Here is a 17,107-nt window from a genome sequence, read left to right as displayed (position 1 = left end):
AGCGTTCCCTCGCTCTCGTCATAATGCTCTCTCATGCAGTGTCCCAGTATATCTTTATTAGCAAGAGGGATATTTTGTAGAACCATATAATGAGTCATATCTGCACACAGGCCATTTGGATACTTGCTGATTCTTCTCTTGCTCCCACTGAGCTTGATTGTCCTCAGTGGTTTAATAATGTATTTCTGTGACATTTATTCAACTGAGAGAAACAGCCCTCTCTTAATGGTGCAGAAAGCAGAACATGGTTCATTTAGTAACGTTTGTTAGCTCATGAACATGCATATTTTGTAGTTTCAACAAACTTTTATGTTGAGATCTTTTTGGTTTAAGAATATAAATCCAGTCGTTTATGCACTCTGAAGTTTGCTGTATTTGAACTGAGAAGAAGCTAACTCAGCCCATTCGACATGATAAATGTCTGAAGAATGACATGCACATTACGGCAACTGTATAGAGATAATTATAGTGTATCTTTACATCCAATACCTTTATTCATAAAATACACAACATACAATCAAGCAATTCCGGCCTGATCCCTAGTAAAACTTAAGTCACTGACTGGTAGTTCCATCCATCCATCGTCAACCGCTTATCCTGCATACAGGGTCGCTGACAGCTGACATCAGGCGGGCTACACACTGGACTGGTTGCCAATCCATCACAGGGCCACACATAGACAAACAACCAGTCACACTCACGGGGAGAACATGCAAACTCCACACAGAAAGGCCGGGGCAACCGGGGTTTGAACCCACGACCTTCTTGCTGTGAGGTCACAGCGCTATTCACCGGACCACCGTGCCGCCCTTGACTGGTATTTGAAGTACAAAAAGGTCAGTTCAAACATAAATGAGTAGTTAAAGTGGTTGTATTATGCTTATTTTCAGTTAATATTTATATTTAGGGATTGTACCAGAACAGGTTTACATGGTTTAATTTTCATACTGCACATTGCTGCAGCTCTGTGCTCTGTTTTAGCTATGGAGTGAAGCATATCACTTCTACAAGATCTTTGTTGGGAGATGCACATGCACTTTAAATAGTTAGGGACTACTAGCAGAGTAGGGCGGGTCCTAACAAGCCGGCAACCACTGCTTTGGATGGGAGCTAGAGTTTCAGAGTGGTAAGTTTTTAATCTGTAACAAATTGATCTTTTTTAAGAGGAGTGTTTTCTGTGTGAAATGGTAACTCCCTTTGGGGTGGCTTTTTCATTTTGCAAACCTATTACATGCACAGAAAAGATATATAACATAATATAGGAAAGGGAAAAAGCCAAAATATCACCTCTATAATATAATATCATCACAAATACATGTTGGTGTAGTTCACAACATTAAAAAAGTATCAACAGCTTTTCAGAAACACTGTTTTGGTTTTAGAAGAAATAATAATGAAATTGTTCAGTGAATTAACCAGAGCTCAGTCAGCCTCACTCACATGGAATAGATTATATGTCAATGTTGTACAGTGTACAGAGACTCTGACCTTTCCACTCCCCACAAGGAAGCACCAAGCTCAGCACAAAAGGGAGTGGGGAGTGCTAATACTAACAGTCCCGCATGAGGTGGAGGTGGGGCTTTTGAGATGCTATTTGAACAACGGCAGCAGAAATGTGGAGACTGTCCTCACCATGAAAAGCAACGGCATCAGTTCCTTCAGAAAGTGCCCCGAAACTACATCTGTTTACGTTCAAATTACAGAGTCCTCTAGCGTTGCCATACAGCAACAAAGTCTCTGTAGGGAGGAGGTTGGGTGGAAGGACTGGTCAACAAAACAATAGACTTGAACATTGGACATTGCTGTTCATTTCTCATTTACTTCCAAAATCATTAAAAAAAATCTTTTGGTAGTTTTTTAAAGGATTATCACTATTGTCCCCTAATCTTAACAACTTGCTATTTAATGTCACTATGGCAACAAAGGCCCACCCAACCCTAACGCAACCAAAACCATGATATTTCCCTAAACCTAATCAAACCTTAACTATAACATTGTCACATATAACACAAGTTAATTTTTTTGGGATTTATAATGACTTCGCCCTGGTGATAGAGGTGTCAGATCATTCTGCAGGGCATGGACACGGCAGCAAAAGAATGAGTAGGAAACTAAGTATACCATCATGCTTAAAAGGGCTTGTCGGATTCATATTGCAGCGAGAGGAGCATGCAATGTGAGCATGATGGCAGATTTGAGCTGCACCTTTGAGAGCACCTCCCCCGCTGTCACTTTCTCTCCACAGACTGATGTGTTTACACTGGTTGTATCAACACGGAGCCCTGTGGGACAAGAAGTCACATACAGGGCTTCTCCATCTGCCTGACACAACTCACAACCTCCCACTTCCCAATGCCACACACATTCCCACAGCAGGCACCAAACTCCCTCACATGTGGGCTTCCATACCCTCTTCAAACATGCTGCACACACAGACTGACACATGTGCGGCCGGCGTGCCAGCTTGTTACCCCACACACGCTCTCAGAAGTTTGTATGTGGACAGACATGTGCAGTGTTTGCAAATGCTCATTAGCGCAGTCTTAGAATGATCGTAGGGACGATGTGGGATGTAGCGGTTCTCAAACTTTGCCAAAATGAACAGCCGATAGGCACGGATGATCTGTAATAAGCAATATTTGCATGATAACAGTTATTTTTTGTTGAGGGACAACTAAATAAGGCTTGGAAGGCCTTGCTGTAGCATTTTGCATCTGTTGCACAGGCAGCGTGTGGGTTCATCTGTGTGTTTGATGGCTGGTTTAATAGCTGACAAAGACAAAAAGGAGTGAACTCATAAACACACAGTAAATCCCTCTAGTTGGAGACAGATCTCTGTCTTTTACAGGCATCACCAATGCAACCCGTGCCTTCTTCCTCCAAGCCTTCAAGTGATACTCCAAACAGAAATTCTGAGGCTTTCAGATGAAACCGCTGTTTGTTTTTAGTCGGCATTAACTCTAAAATGACGTAAACAAGCAGAATAATGATTGAAGGCGTTGATGACGGCTGGGGCATTAATGTTCCACAGGGTTCTGGCGATGTTTAACTGCTAGTTTGGTGGGCGGTTTGGCTTTGCGGCATCCTGTAACAGCTTCTTGAGAAACCAACATCATTTAATTTTCCAATGCAGGCTGGCATCAGACAGATCCACATAAGCCATTAAAAGCAATTTGGAAAAGGGCATTTTGATGAGGCACAATTCACCCAATCATGAAGTACTTAGAGCAGGGAAAAAGGAGCACAATTTTAGGAGTGACAGGACGGCACATGTGCAACATGTACTGTGGGAATGAAAACCTGCCACTACGCCTGGAAGAATAATGAGGGGGAGCTGTTAAGTTTCAGTAATAATCGGCTTCAATTAAGCAATGTTTCATTTACAGAACCACACTACAAATCAAAATATCTTGTTCCAAATGACACAGTCAGCAGAGTGGAGAAAAGCTCGTACCATAGCTGTACAGAGTACAAAACCGCATTTCCTGCTTCAACCTGCCCCTCGCTGTCTCGTCTTAAATCACTGATAAGTTAGCATTTATGCTCCAGGTGGAGACTGAGGGAAAAGATTATACCTTATATCCATTACTATCCTGTACAGCACACAAGTCTTAAAAGACAGATTGAAAGTGCTCTATATTGGTATAGAACGTAAAGCAGTGATGTCCTTGTAACCTCTGGTGTTTGAAATGATGAGCCCTTCAGATTTTCAAGAAATCAGAGACTATTTATTCTTCAATGGCTATTCAATGTATTTGCATTCTGTAATTATCTGTCTTTATAGTAGCTTTCACGGTTAGTGGCTGAGTCCGCCATACTGGATTCAAATTGTCTGCTACACATGAAGGATTCACAGAACAATGCATGCATAGAATCCAGTGTTACTGTTAATGTTTCTCATTGATGTCAGAATCCGCGTTTATTGTTCACTGTCATAATGCTAACTCAACAGTTTCCACTGCTGCTGCATCACATTAAAAGCATTCAATAGGTAAAAAATTTATTGTGAAGCACTCGCAGGAAACGCAAAGTTTTTGTCACAGAGGTTGGCACTGACAGCGATGGTTTGTCAAGAATGCGCAAAACAAACCTTCTCCATGACAATTGAGCAACTCCATCCACTGAGGAAGGCTACAAGATGTGTTTTCAAGCTTGAGATGAGATGTTTTTGTTCAAATTGCTAAATCCAAGGTCAAGAAGGAACCTCTTTTAACTGCAATTGGTTAAAAGATCATCCCAGTGTTTTTGGAAATGGTAGCTGCTTTATTTAGATTTCCGCCAGCAATTATCAAATGTCCTATAGAGTTCACTTATTTGAATGTGTATTTCATCTGTTCCAAGACTTTAACAATTGGCAAACAAAAATCTATCTGAACTTTAACTACATTACTGTTTAATGATATAGTATTCCAGCACCTCCTGGGGGATCCTGAGGGGTTCTCAGGCGAGTTCTGGGTCTACCCTGGGTCTCCTCCCAATTGGACGTGCCCAGAAAACCCCTGAAGGAAGGCGCCCAATGAAGCATCCTAATCAGATGCCCGAACCACCTCAGCTGACTCCTTTTGACGCAAAGGAGCAGTGGTTCTACTCCGAGCTCCCTCTGGATGTCTGAGCTTCTCACCCAGTCTCTTAGGCTGAGCACCGCCTACAGAAGAAATTCATTTTAGTTGCTTGTGTCTACAGTGTCATTCTTTCCGTCACTACCCTACAGCTCATGAACATAGGTGAGGGTTGGAATGTAGATCGACTGGTAAATGAAAAGCTTTGCCTTCCGGCTCAGTTCTCTTTTCCCCACAGTGGTCTGGTACAACCGCACAAATCCGCCTGTCCATCTCAAGCTCCATTTTACTGTTACTTGCGAACAAGATCCCAAGATATTTTCTCTCTTTTTCTTAGGGTAGCAACTCACTTTCAACTCAGAGGGAGCAATTTGCCTTGCACTTTTTTGAGTAAAAGTAGCTGAACTGCTGTACATTGTCCGGTTATGGTTCTACTAGCAGTCAACAAGACAAGGGTAGTGTATATTGGCTTTAATTTGTTTTGCCACATTATGGCACGTTTTCTTTCTTACATTAAAAGACAAGTGAACTCTGTCCTTCTGTACTTTTAATACAGCATGGAAACGATCACATGTAAAAGAGTTCCTTGTAAAAACATGACACATCCAAAGCATTAAATCTCTACAGCAAAGTTGTGGCATTTCTACAGTACTTCAGAGTATTTTTTACACACTTTCCACTCCTGATAAAAAGTGAGACTTGGTGAGACACAAAATGAGACACTGGCTACATCTGCATGCTTGCAGCTTAATTTGTTCACGTCCCTTCTCACTTCTAAAAAGTGTGCAGGGGCACGTTGGGCCTCTTTAAAGGTATCAAGTGACTGATGAATGATGGCTAGAATTGGAAAGCGTTATCCCTTAGATGCAACTGTCAAATGTAAATGGCCCAACACCTTAATTACCACTTCCTACGGGAAAGAAAACCTTCAAGACAGGACTGGAAAACCAGGCGTTTGCGCTTTACAGCATGTAAGCACAGCTCAATAATTGAAGGGTTTTAACCCAAAATACTACATATTCACTGGAAAATCCGTGCCACCTTAAATCCCTAAGTCAGCATTTCAAAAACTCAGATGACTCGATCTTCACAAACAGAGCTATTTTGTGAGTACATTTTGGGATGACTCAGTTCACTTCTAGTTTTACTTTCCTATCCGTTTTACTTTCAACACAGTGGTTATTTTCAGAATGCTGTCAATGTTTATTAATTTATTTTACCCCCTTATGAAAGTTGTGCTCAAATCGTGTTCTGGTGGTTGGAACCTGAATCGCCAGTGAGGTCAGGGACAGACGTTAGAGGCTCTGGGTTATTTGTGTTCCTCAAGGAAACTGAAACAGCAAAAGAGCTGATTAGCTTTTGAAGCATCTCTTTAGATTTTTCTTTTGCTGTAGGCAGAAATCAAAGTCTAGCAATGAGTCAAGGGAACCCAAATAAATCAAATAGAAATCCTTCACGTACAAACCACTGTCTCATCATTTTAAGTTGTTTTTTCTGCCGGCAGATCAAAATAAATACCAGCTAAACCTATTAAAAATTTGCTTTGCTTCAGACACCCGTGTATCATAGTTAGAGTTAGAATGTTGAGAAGATGAAAACACACTTGTTTTGTACCTATAAATTCCACTTGAAACTTAATGAGAGCAGAGCCCATCACTCATGCTGAAGCGACACATAACTGGGATGCTTTTCACCGCCAGAATATACTTTATTAATCATTGTTGTTGAGCTGAGCTGCTTTGAAATCCAAACATTTACATGCAGACAAAGCCAAATCCCTCTGCTCATTGCAGCTGAGTTGTAGCCCAAAGGTTTTGATAACAGAAGGCGAGAATTAGCTGTGTCTTTTTTTCCCATGAATAGCCAAGACCTGAAGGACATGGCAGCTTAGAATACTTTACTACACCGGCAGAATCTGAAGCCACTCAGCCTTCGTTTTACCAAACAACTCACTTCTCTCATTGTCTGTCGCCTTGCTGTCAACTCTTTTCTTCAGAGTTGGGGTCTGACACTTGTTCTTCCACTGGTCTCGTCCCAAACACTCCACTGATTCCTCTTTCACCCTGCCCTATCATTCACAATGCGTCCAAAGCAGACAGCTGCTGACAGACGATGAATCAGAACGGATCAAATGGGACAGAGTATCAGAGCAGGTGACGGACAGAGGGGAAACCGGGTTAAGGAACCTGTCTCATAATCCAGGGTTCATCGCTTCTCATGTCAAAATCCAAAGTAAAGAAACTTTTTCTCATCTGGCATGGGCTAAAGAAATGTTATATGTAATATTGATCACGGGGGCAGTCCCCATGATCCCTTGCCCTGACTGAAATCTTTCACGGATGACAGCCGAGGACCTGTCCTTCCTAAAATCTTTTTTATTTTTTTTATTTTTTAGAAACACTGTGAGTGTAAACTTCACACATCCAGATTTATCTCGCTTGCTCAGGCTCACAAAGTCAATGTTTGCATTCATAGCAGCCTAAACGATATGAAACTGTACCCCATAAAACTTTTTCTAGCGCAAGAAAACCAAACTAAAATGATTCAATTCAAGTAGCCGAGGCTTCGGAGACAAAACAGGCTCCAAGCTGATTTTTATCACATCATACCTCATATTCGTGTAAATAAAACTATGATTTTCTTTAAGGATGTTACTGGCTGTGACGTTCCTAGTTCTTTAAGAAACTACTGTACTAGCCCAGTCAGCATATAAACACACATGATGTATAATCAACAGGATCTGCATGGCAACACAAGCCTATATCCATGGATGTCTCAATTATATATGGTGGTTCAATTTCAAATGTTTACAGCATCAAATAACTTGGAGGGCCTCCATGTGGCTTTGCGCATCTGCTGCACAGACAGGCTGTGTGTCCACATGTGTCTGTAGGCTATGTGTGAACGAGTGGCTGAGAAAGAGAGAGAGAGAGAGAGAGAGAGAGAGTGTCAAACAAAGATGTTTCATGCATGACAAAGACCAACGAGTGAGCTTATCAGTATCCAGGTTAATCTCTTTAAATCCTATTTCACTGCTCAAGTCTCATTATCACATCTGTTGATGATGCCATCACAAAAAAATAGCATAAGGATGCAAAGCACACGCGAGCCGCCCTTTTCTCTCTCTGTTCTCCATTTTACTTTCTGTCATTTTGGACAAATTTTAGCCTGGGAATTATGCCTAATTCCACAACAGCAAAATGGTGAAAGAACAATAGCAGCGTCATCAGTGTCATTGTAAAAAATGTGTGCCATCATGGAGTTTGACTTCAGAAATGGCCGATTTAGTGATGCACTTGTGTGAGATTGAGGAAGTCGAAGCGGCAGTCTGTCAGACAGTCCCTGAGTCCCTGCCAGGTGAGTGTCCACATACAGAGCTGTAAGAAAGGCTTTAGGACTCTAGGTCTCTAGTCTAGAACAATGAGATGCAGCTGGAAACCTAATCTTGGGTTACCTCATCTCAGTTGATGCATTTGTAAGTAAATATATAACAAACAGCTGAATGAAAGTGTAGAGGCGTTTTAATTAATCTTCATACCAGGGTGCAAGTACGCAGCAGAGCAGGATAAATGAGTGGAGGATGTTTTTCTGGGTCCATGGTAATTATTTCTTGATGACTTTAAAGCTGACACTAGCCGGCTGGGAATGATTCGACTGTCTTCTGTCTGTTTGTCACGTACACACTGTTACAGTCCTGTTCTGCATAGGTAAACATCACCAACATGATGGACAGCATTACTGTTCATCACCAACATGATGGACAGCATTACTGTTGACAGCCAACAAATTAGGCTCACAGTCCTGTCTGAGGCTGTTTCTCCCGAAAGGGTCAATGAGGTTAAACTGCTGAGTGAACGCATGTTTGCTTAACCTGCTGCCCAGCCATAATGCAAGGTGAAAAATACCTCCACCGCCCTGCTCCCTCCTTTTAACAGTGTTAACAGTGTTTGTTAACTCTGAATATTGGTTTGAGAGAAGATATACTTTTGGTCATCTCGTAAGACTGAAGGTATATGTGGGGAAATATTAGTTAAATGACCAGATCACGAAGTACACAAACCTGCTATGAGGCATTAAAGTCAGGGAAATTAAGAAGGGGGTGATGTGCAGGTAAAATCATGAGAAAAATAACAGATTGTCTTATTACTCTTACTCTTATTTTTTGTCTTCTGTTAAGGTCGTGAATGGAGAGCTTCTGTAAATTGACATTATAACCTTTACAATTTGCTGCAGTAGTCTTAAGGCAACTGCTTTCACTGAGCATTTCCATTGTCTGAGGTTGTCTCACTGTTTCTCTCTGTCTTTCTTGCTGACTGCTCTAGTCTGGCTATAGTCTCTCACCCTCTGTGTGTGTCCGATAAAACAGTGCTGCAGATTTTACAGCAGCTTTTCCCAGGTGTTAAATGTCAGTTGCAGTTTTTCTCTGCTGCATTGGTCAGTCAGCAGTGGGTGCAGCAGCTATCTACATTCCCTCCTGTCGTCCTTCAGTAAGTAAGGACAAACACAATTTGGCTGTTTAGCACCTGAAAGTGTAGCAAATCCTAGGTAAATATCCCCTTTAATTCAACAGTAAAATTAGTGAGTAGTAGAAATCTGAACCAGACATGAACTTTGACTTTTTAAAACACACATTTGCTGTTGTTTTCACTTCATAGGGCAGTGCAAACTACAGGCCCCTTTTTGTTCATGCACTGATGAATGAGGGTGACGCAGCGATCACTTGCAGCCTTGCCATGTCACGCGGCGGGTGGCTGAAGAGGGTGCCAGGCGGGTCGGGTTCACTAAGGTCAGGGAGGCGGGAGAAGCACAAGCCACAGTGGCCACTTGTGAATCCTCCTAATGGGTCCTTAGGAAAATTCTGAACAATATCATAGGAGGAAGAGTGACAGAGGATGAACAAGAAAGATACTGCAGCCCTCCTCACACATGCATAATTCTAAGGAGCAAAGGACAGAGGGAATTTGTGAAAAGACAGACTGATTTATACTTTATTACGTACTCCAAAGCAGCAAGAGAAGGTTCGGTATCGTTAAGAGAGACTGCAGCTGGTACCTCACAGTCAAGCAAACTGAGCAGGATCAAAGGTTACGAGTCCTTCACAGCGCCCGTTTTTAACAAGCAAGCTCTTTGCTCCCTTAACAGAACATCTGTCGATGTCGTTCAGTTATAATGAGTGATTAAAAGCTTCCAATTGAGCTACAAGTGAGCCTGTAACGAGCCCCTGGGTGCTCTGTTCATGCAGCTAAACTGGCCAACATACGAGAGGGTCAACCCGTGCGCCAGAACACACACTCTCTTGCAATAAATAAACCGGCACTTGCAGAGAAAGCAAAGAGGAACAAAGCAAAAGGCGATGGACCCAAAAGAACCTTCACATGAACAAAGAGATTGATGTTCACACAGTGTGAGGGCAGTGGTGTTTTAACACAACTACAGCTCATCTGATTTGCATGGATCACACTCCAATTCCTTGGTACTGACTTCTAGACATCCCAATTTTGGGCATCACATATTCATCATGGTCCCCTTTCAACACCTATTATAATGAAACACACTGACACAAGATATTTTGTTTCTTTGACACAGGCTACTGTGTTGAAAGCAAGACAAATGTGTGTTGGTCCAAACAACATACACTGATGCATTGAAAATGATCTTTTCAATGTGCAGATGAAATATTAAGACGGATAAACACCAAATGTTCTCTTTGCCAGATTTCCCATCTGACAAGAGATTTGAACTTAAAAGCTTCTGATAAGAAGCTCATCATCTAGGCATCCACACTGTGAACAAGAAGAGACGATAAATTATACCCCCGTATAGCTATAGCCATCTGCCTCTGCCCTCTTTAGGCCACTAGCTGCCAATTGTTGGGCATCCACAATGACCTCAGGGATGTGTCAGAAGCCCGCGGTTCCCATCATCCATTTGTCTGTGTATTTCCAGACCAAATGACACGCATAATAGGTGAGTCGCCTGACAGCCAGGTTATACTCAAATTAACAACCCGAAGAGTAGTGTAACACAGATGCCGCTTTGGCCTTGCGGGAACTTGGGCCAGGAACATAAATTAGGAACACAATCAATTAGAAGCAGAGATTAATAGCGAGCTGTGTTGATGATGAAGCGCCAGGCTGGTGAAGATGATACCACTGAGTGGCTCGTGCCGTTAGTCCTCTTGTCTGGTTGGTGTGCAGACTGCCAACAGATGGGGCCCAGATGAGACTGGTGGGCTTTTATAGTCTCCAAGAAACCCTAGACTCAACTAGGCCCTCAAAGGCAGCACATCAAGTCCAAACCTGCTTCTATGGACAAAATACTGACTTTTCTGGTAGGCTATATGTGGAAATTACTTATCACTTTGCTGATTCAAATGAGTTTGTTAACTTAAGTAAAGTTTATGGCCAATGACAATGAAGTTTGTTTGTAGTCTGTAGCCTGCTTGACACACCTCTGAAAGAGCCGTCAGAAAACGTGATTCCCCTAAATTTCCTCTGCCTGGAGATACTGGGGTAATGAAAAGAAGCGTCCGTATGATGGATGCGGATCAAACTCTGGAACACACACACTGCTTTATTGTGAGCATGTAAATTTGTTGATGAGGGGGAAAAAAAATTCTCCCAATGTGGGACTGAACACACAACCCTCTAAGTGAGTGTCTTTACCAACTGAGCTAACCAAACAACATAACATACAGTGTAAATATTATGTCTTATGTTCTCACCCACCGTCTAATGGATAAAACAAATTGCTCCGATGCAAAACTTATTGGCCGACACATGCTGTATGTTATTACTTCTTCCTCTTATTCAAACGTATTTAACATAGAAGAAGAATGTAGTGACGAAACGCACTCTGTAGAGCAGTTTGTGGTTTGGGGCTACTGTAGAAACATGGTGGCGCAACATGGCGACATCCATGTAAGGGGGGACCCGCGGTTATGTAGATAGAAATGACTCATTCTAAGGTAATAAAAACATAACAGTTCATTATGTAAGGTCTTTATACACCCCTGAAAACATAGTTATGGATCTTATATTGCATTTCTGTCAATAGATCCTCAGAAATATTACACACTGGACCTTTAAATATTTAATGATCTGAAGAATGTGTTTTACAATAACAAGCGTCTCTTTTCATGCTGTGAGGAATCACAGCATTTTCTCTTCAGCTACTAGCAAAGCTGTCGAGAGTTTCTTCATCTTGAACCGTTCTTACTTCAACAATGAATTAAAAATGTACATTACCCCGTCATGGCAATGACTTGGTGTGTTCCTCCAACAATCTGAGAAACTGTATCACAGTTTCACACAAACGCTGCCTCAACGTCGATGTCAAATCAAACTGGATCCCGCGACCCGATCCCGGATAGGCGGATGGAGATGGATGGATGAAATCAAACTGGATGGGGCGTGAGCCACGGCTGCGGATAGCTAAATCTAAATATGATCCACACACTGATGACACACTTCAAAATCCAGTTCCACAAATGAAAAGCAAGAAGAAAGAGGTGAGTTTAAAAATGGTGAGTTGTTTTATGTAATCTCTCCTAACCTGACCCGCACAGCCTTCCCCTGACAGATGTTGCATCTCTGCATCTTTGCATTCATGTAAGATTTTGACAAGTGTTTGTTTTTCCCTCAAATCCTTTGCTGAGGTCGCTAAACACACACACAAATACACACACACACACACATACCCAGAAAGTGAAACTGCACAGTCATCCGTATTGCAGGGAAGCGCTCTGTGGTTTGCTAATGATGTCTGTCTATAATGAGGAGGATTAGTGTTGCGAGGCTTTAATATTTTCTGCTGAATGGGCCTCTTCTGCCATCCCCGCCTGCCGTTCCTGTGTTTGAGCATGATTCTTCTGAGACATGAAAAAAAAATAGAAATCTTCACTCCATTCAAAAACCCGGGTGCACATCTAATTCCTTTGGATGTCTTTACAATTACAGGAAACTGCACTGTCAGAGGGCGCAGGGTTTTACATGGCAGAGGGATTTCAGAGTGTGCTGTGAGGTGAGTGAGAGGTTTGAAGGCTTCATGCAAACACTGTGTGAGATCCTTAATCCACAGAATGCATTTATAGTTTAACATCACGTTCATTTAGCTGACAGTTTTATCCAAAATCCAAAAATGAGAAAAGGGTCAAAGCCATCCACTGCAAGTATACAAGTATTCTAGAAATGGTGAGGACCATAGTACATGTAATGGGTGGTGATGGGGCAATGGCTAAGACACATGCCTTTTGTGTGAGAGAGCCGGGTTCAGTTCCCACTGTGACCCATCCACCATTGTGTCCCTGAGCAAGACACTTAACCCCTAGTTAAGTGGCACGCAACCTCTGACATTAAGCAATTGTAAGTCGCTTTGGAGAATAACTGTAAATGTAGCGAGAGATGAACTGATAGAAGAGAATCTTCTTCCTCTGAGTAGCCTAAACTCCTGTCTCACATCACTCTCTTGCCACTGAATCACATCCATGTCCTCTCTGCCATTATCTATTATCACAAAAAAACAGTGAAAGGAGACATCTTCAACCCAGTGGAGAGAAACAGAACCAGACTCAAATCTCCACTGAGTTGAAAACCCCACGTACCACACTCATGTCATTCCCCATTCTCATCATCTTCACTGGCTTACTCAGTGGTTGCAAATTATTCCTTCCGGGACCAAATATGTGGCTGAGGGTATGGTTCTGTAGACACACCCCGCTACCAATTTCAGAAACAAATTCCCAGCAATCATTAGTTCCTACACCAACCAAACCTATTCCCCAAAACTCAGCAGCCGCAAACTCTATTGGGAAAAACGGACATGTTCGCAATTTTGACCAGTCTGCCCACTGGGAACGCCAGGCCTCAAGAGTTGAAGAATCCCATTTGCATTAACAATGCAAAGATATTCACAGGCCTACAGCAAATGCAAAAGAAACATACTTGTTATTCCATTCCATGACAGAGTGGAGGTTTTATTGCAGATTGCTGCACGTTTGCTCTATCCTCAAGAGAAACAGTAAGAAAGGAAATGTGTCTGCAGTATTACAAGTAGTAAAACCAGGGATTTGGGGGATCTAAGAGAAGATCAACAAGCTGATAGTTCATGGCTGGAAGAGTAACTATTACTCTCTTTTTACTGCATTATTTTCATTCTAAATCTAAAGAACGTTTTGGGAAAGCATTTTAACGGCTGTGACATTTCAATCTTTGGTTTCACATTAGCAATCAAGTGACCAAAGTGTGACCTTTCAGTATTAAGAGAGGATCCCTGCACGCTATATATGCATCTTTTATTATATTCTGTAACAGAAGGGAGATCAAAGGTCAGACTCGTTTACATATTGTTCTTGATGAGAGCAAATTGGAGCAAGTTGAGGAGGTAAAGGTAGGAAAAGAGGGGGGTATTAATTCATAATTCTACTCTTCTTTGCCGTGCTATCCCATGAGCTCTCTGAGCTGTCAGAGGTGATACACTTTGGCCTTCCAATTATAAGGACTAAGTATTCAGCTGCCAATTGGCAACATAGTGGGGCTGGCTGGCAGAGTTCAGTTGAAAACGAAATGTAGCGACTACATAGTTTGATTTGATCAGATGATGGATGCAACTGGAGATTTTTATTAATAAACAAAATAACTTTAGATGGGAAAAAAAAGAAACAAAAGGAATTGGCGGCTGGTGGCAGATGTGACCGTGCACACATCGGCCAAGTTGTTCTGTTGGATTAGCTCTGCAGGAAATGATAAGACTTCAGCTCACTTGCAGATCTCTCGCATTGTCAACACCGGTTTAGACAAAGAGAGTGTATTATGTATCTAGATTAGGTGAAAAGCTTGCAGATGCTGGTGCCGTGCTGGGTTCTGCTCCTCAGCTTCCAGCAGCTGCTAAGTTGGCCTCTGTCCACTCGCCAGACGGGCAGCGACCCTCCACTTAGAGAAACAGGCTTGTGACTGTGGGATTACCTTTTCAAGTCCCAAATGGGGAAAAATCTGTGCAGCGGAAGTAAATCAGACTCATCTGCCCCTCCACTGACAGCTGCTGCCACTGGGATATCTCTGGCCAAGGCGTTTAAGCTCCAGGTGCTAGGTGGTCAGCAGGGTTTCCAAAATTCACAGCTCTTGTTTTCAATAAAGAATACAGTCAAAAGTAAAAAAAAGAAATAGCTCTAGTTTTTCTCAGGATGGGTTGTCAGTAAATAACTAAAGTTTCAGATTGATATCCACGTTCAACCCCATGGGATAAACAAGTCAAACAAAATACTTTTGCACTCGGAGAGCCATATGTTCATGTGTCATCACCTTCATCTCTTAGGGTATTGGTTCATTTGCTCCAGCCAAGAAAAAAAAAAGCTACATAATTGTCTTTTACTTCTGGTCTGGTTCGTGTTCACACTGACTTTTTACCAACAAACCAAGAGCTGTAAGCATTATGTCACACAGACTGATAGGTACTTCAGTGACTGGAACTGTCTCTGCATGTCCCAGTATATTGGGCTGCCTGTGCTATCCTTAGACCTTCGATGTGGAGAAGAAACCCCTCCTGTCCCCCAAAACGTGGATAAACAGGGGGGAAAATGGAACATATAAGAGAAATATGGATGCAGGAGGACTAACTCAGATATTAAAAGTGCATTAAAATGTTTTATCAAACGTATTTAGAGTTCAATAGAGTCCTGCAGCCAACTTTGTGCAGACTACTTTTGTCTCAAATGTCCTGATGCAAACTCAGAGCTTGCATGTCTTCAAAGCAACTACTTCACACACTGTTCCTTTCACCTTCCACAGTATAAACCATTTCCAAACAGTGGTTGTGCTAGCTGGCTACATCTTTGTGGATGTTTGTGTGTGTGTGTGTGTGTCAGATGTTTCCTTCCTTTTGCGCCCACGCTATAAGCAACCATGCTTCCTCAAACTTCAGATTCCCAAGCTGACCAAGACTCTCTGTGGGGTCAGAGCAGATCAATGGGCTGACTAAGTGACTGAGACAAAGACCTAGTTGCACACGCACACACAAACACACAGGTCGCTGGTTGCTATTGAGCCACATGCTTGCAGCTCGCCTTAAGTGACCAATGTGTCAGTTTGGACTCAGCTGTTTCTAGCCAGGGGCAAAATCACTTCATATGACCAAAAGAAGATGAAAATTCACAGGTTTATCTTTCCAGAACTGGTTTTTGAACTCACACAATGACATTCTGGGTTACCAGGATTCACATGACCTTAACGTTTTCTTCCTTCCTGGTTCTTTGATGTGTTTTTTCTAACAGACTGCACAGTTTGCTTCCATTACAGCTGGACTCACCAAGGCGTAAAAAATAAAACAGCTGAAAACTGTTGTAAAATACAGTGTGCTACATGCGATGGGACCCTTTTGGAAAGATTCCCTGATTTTCCTCAGAGACATCCCCAGTGAGTTTATCAAATCCACCAACCTCTCTTCTAATGTGATGAAACACTGAATTACTGACTCATATCAGGACAATGCATGTGGTACAGAGAAAAAAAAAGATCCAATAAATGCAAAAAATGTTACACAGTAAGCCAAACATATACAAAACACAGCTCTAACCAAAGGGCACAAAGACTGACAGTCAAAAGATGCACACTGTCAGGACCAAACACACTCCTCGCCCACAGTGTTTCACTGAGAAAACGCGCCAAAGCAGCTAAATAGCTTTAGTCACTTTTAATGGCAGGAGGGTAGATGCCAGGGCAAACCAACACTGCATAAACACTTAGTCAACTCTAGTTAAAGTGAAGGGTAATTATCTCACAGTGACGACAATCAGCGGTTATACAGCCCGTCATCTCATTAACAGAGGGAAAAACGACATTGCCAGCAATGCTCAGCCGCGTGGCAGCCAGAAAGACAGATTATTCAAAATGGCATAGTAAGTCAAATATGTAAGGGTTTGAACTTTTGAGGGCTCTACTGTGTTTTTGGCCAAGTGGCAATGTGGTTACTACGGTCATCATCATCATTCTGGATAGTAAAGATTGTTATGGTTTGTGATTGGAGCCGCTATTATTGGCTGCTTGAAATCATGATCTAAATTAACAAGTGACAGTGAAACTTTGTCTTTGGGTGCTTTGGCTTTGTATATACACTACGGGGATCAGTCTTTGCTTGTTCTTAAATATTGTCCCTACTGACCACAGTACACTGTAAAAGGTTTGTTAAGGTGTTCCCAATTTAGGGAGCATGGTAGGTGGAGGAAGAAGTATTTGGATCCATTACTTAAGTAAAAGTACCAATAAAACAATGTAAAAATACTCCATTACAAGAACTACATATATTCAAACTCATAATTAAGAAAAAATACATAGGTATTATAATATACTTGAAAGTATTAATATAAGTATTAGTATAAGTACACTTATTGTGGCCCAGGTGAGTGATTTAATCTTTGTGAAATATTGAATAATTTGACAAATTAGTGCCTCAAATATTTAATTTAAAAGAAACTGACAAGTTTAGAGGGCAAATTCTCTCTTTCTTGGAACTGCTAACCACTCGTAGACCCCTGGTATGTGACACGGTGCCTTAAG

General features: G+C 41.9%; 1 protein-coding gene across 1 annotated transcript in view; it reads right to left on the bottom strand.

Moving 5' to 3' along the window:
* The window catches only part of LOC119917988 (neuron navigator 3-like), a 199,755-nt gene that overhangs the window by 123,233 nt on the left and 59,415 nt on the right, over positions 1–17,107 (bottom strand).

Source organism: Micropterus salmoides, unplaced genomic scaffold, assembly GCF_014851395.1.
Source record: "Micropterus salmoides isolate LMB-PRFRI ecotype aquatic unplaced genomic scaffold, ASM1485139v1 Ms_hic_scaffold_23, whole genome shotgun sequence".
NCBI lineage: Eukaryota > Metazoa > Chordata > Actinopteri > Centrarchiformes > Centrarchidae > Micropterus > Micropterus salmoides.
The sequence above is the reverse complement of the archived record's forward strand: the minus strand, read 5'-3'. Positions and strand labels throughout refer to the sequence as shown.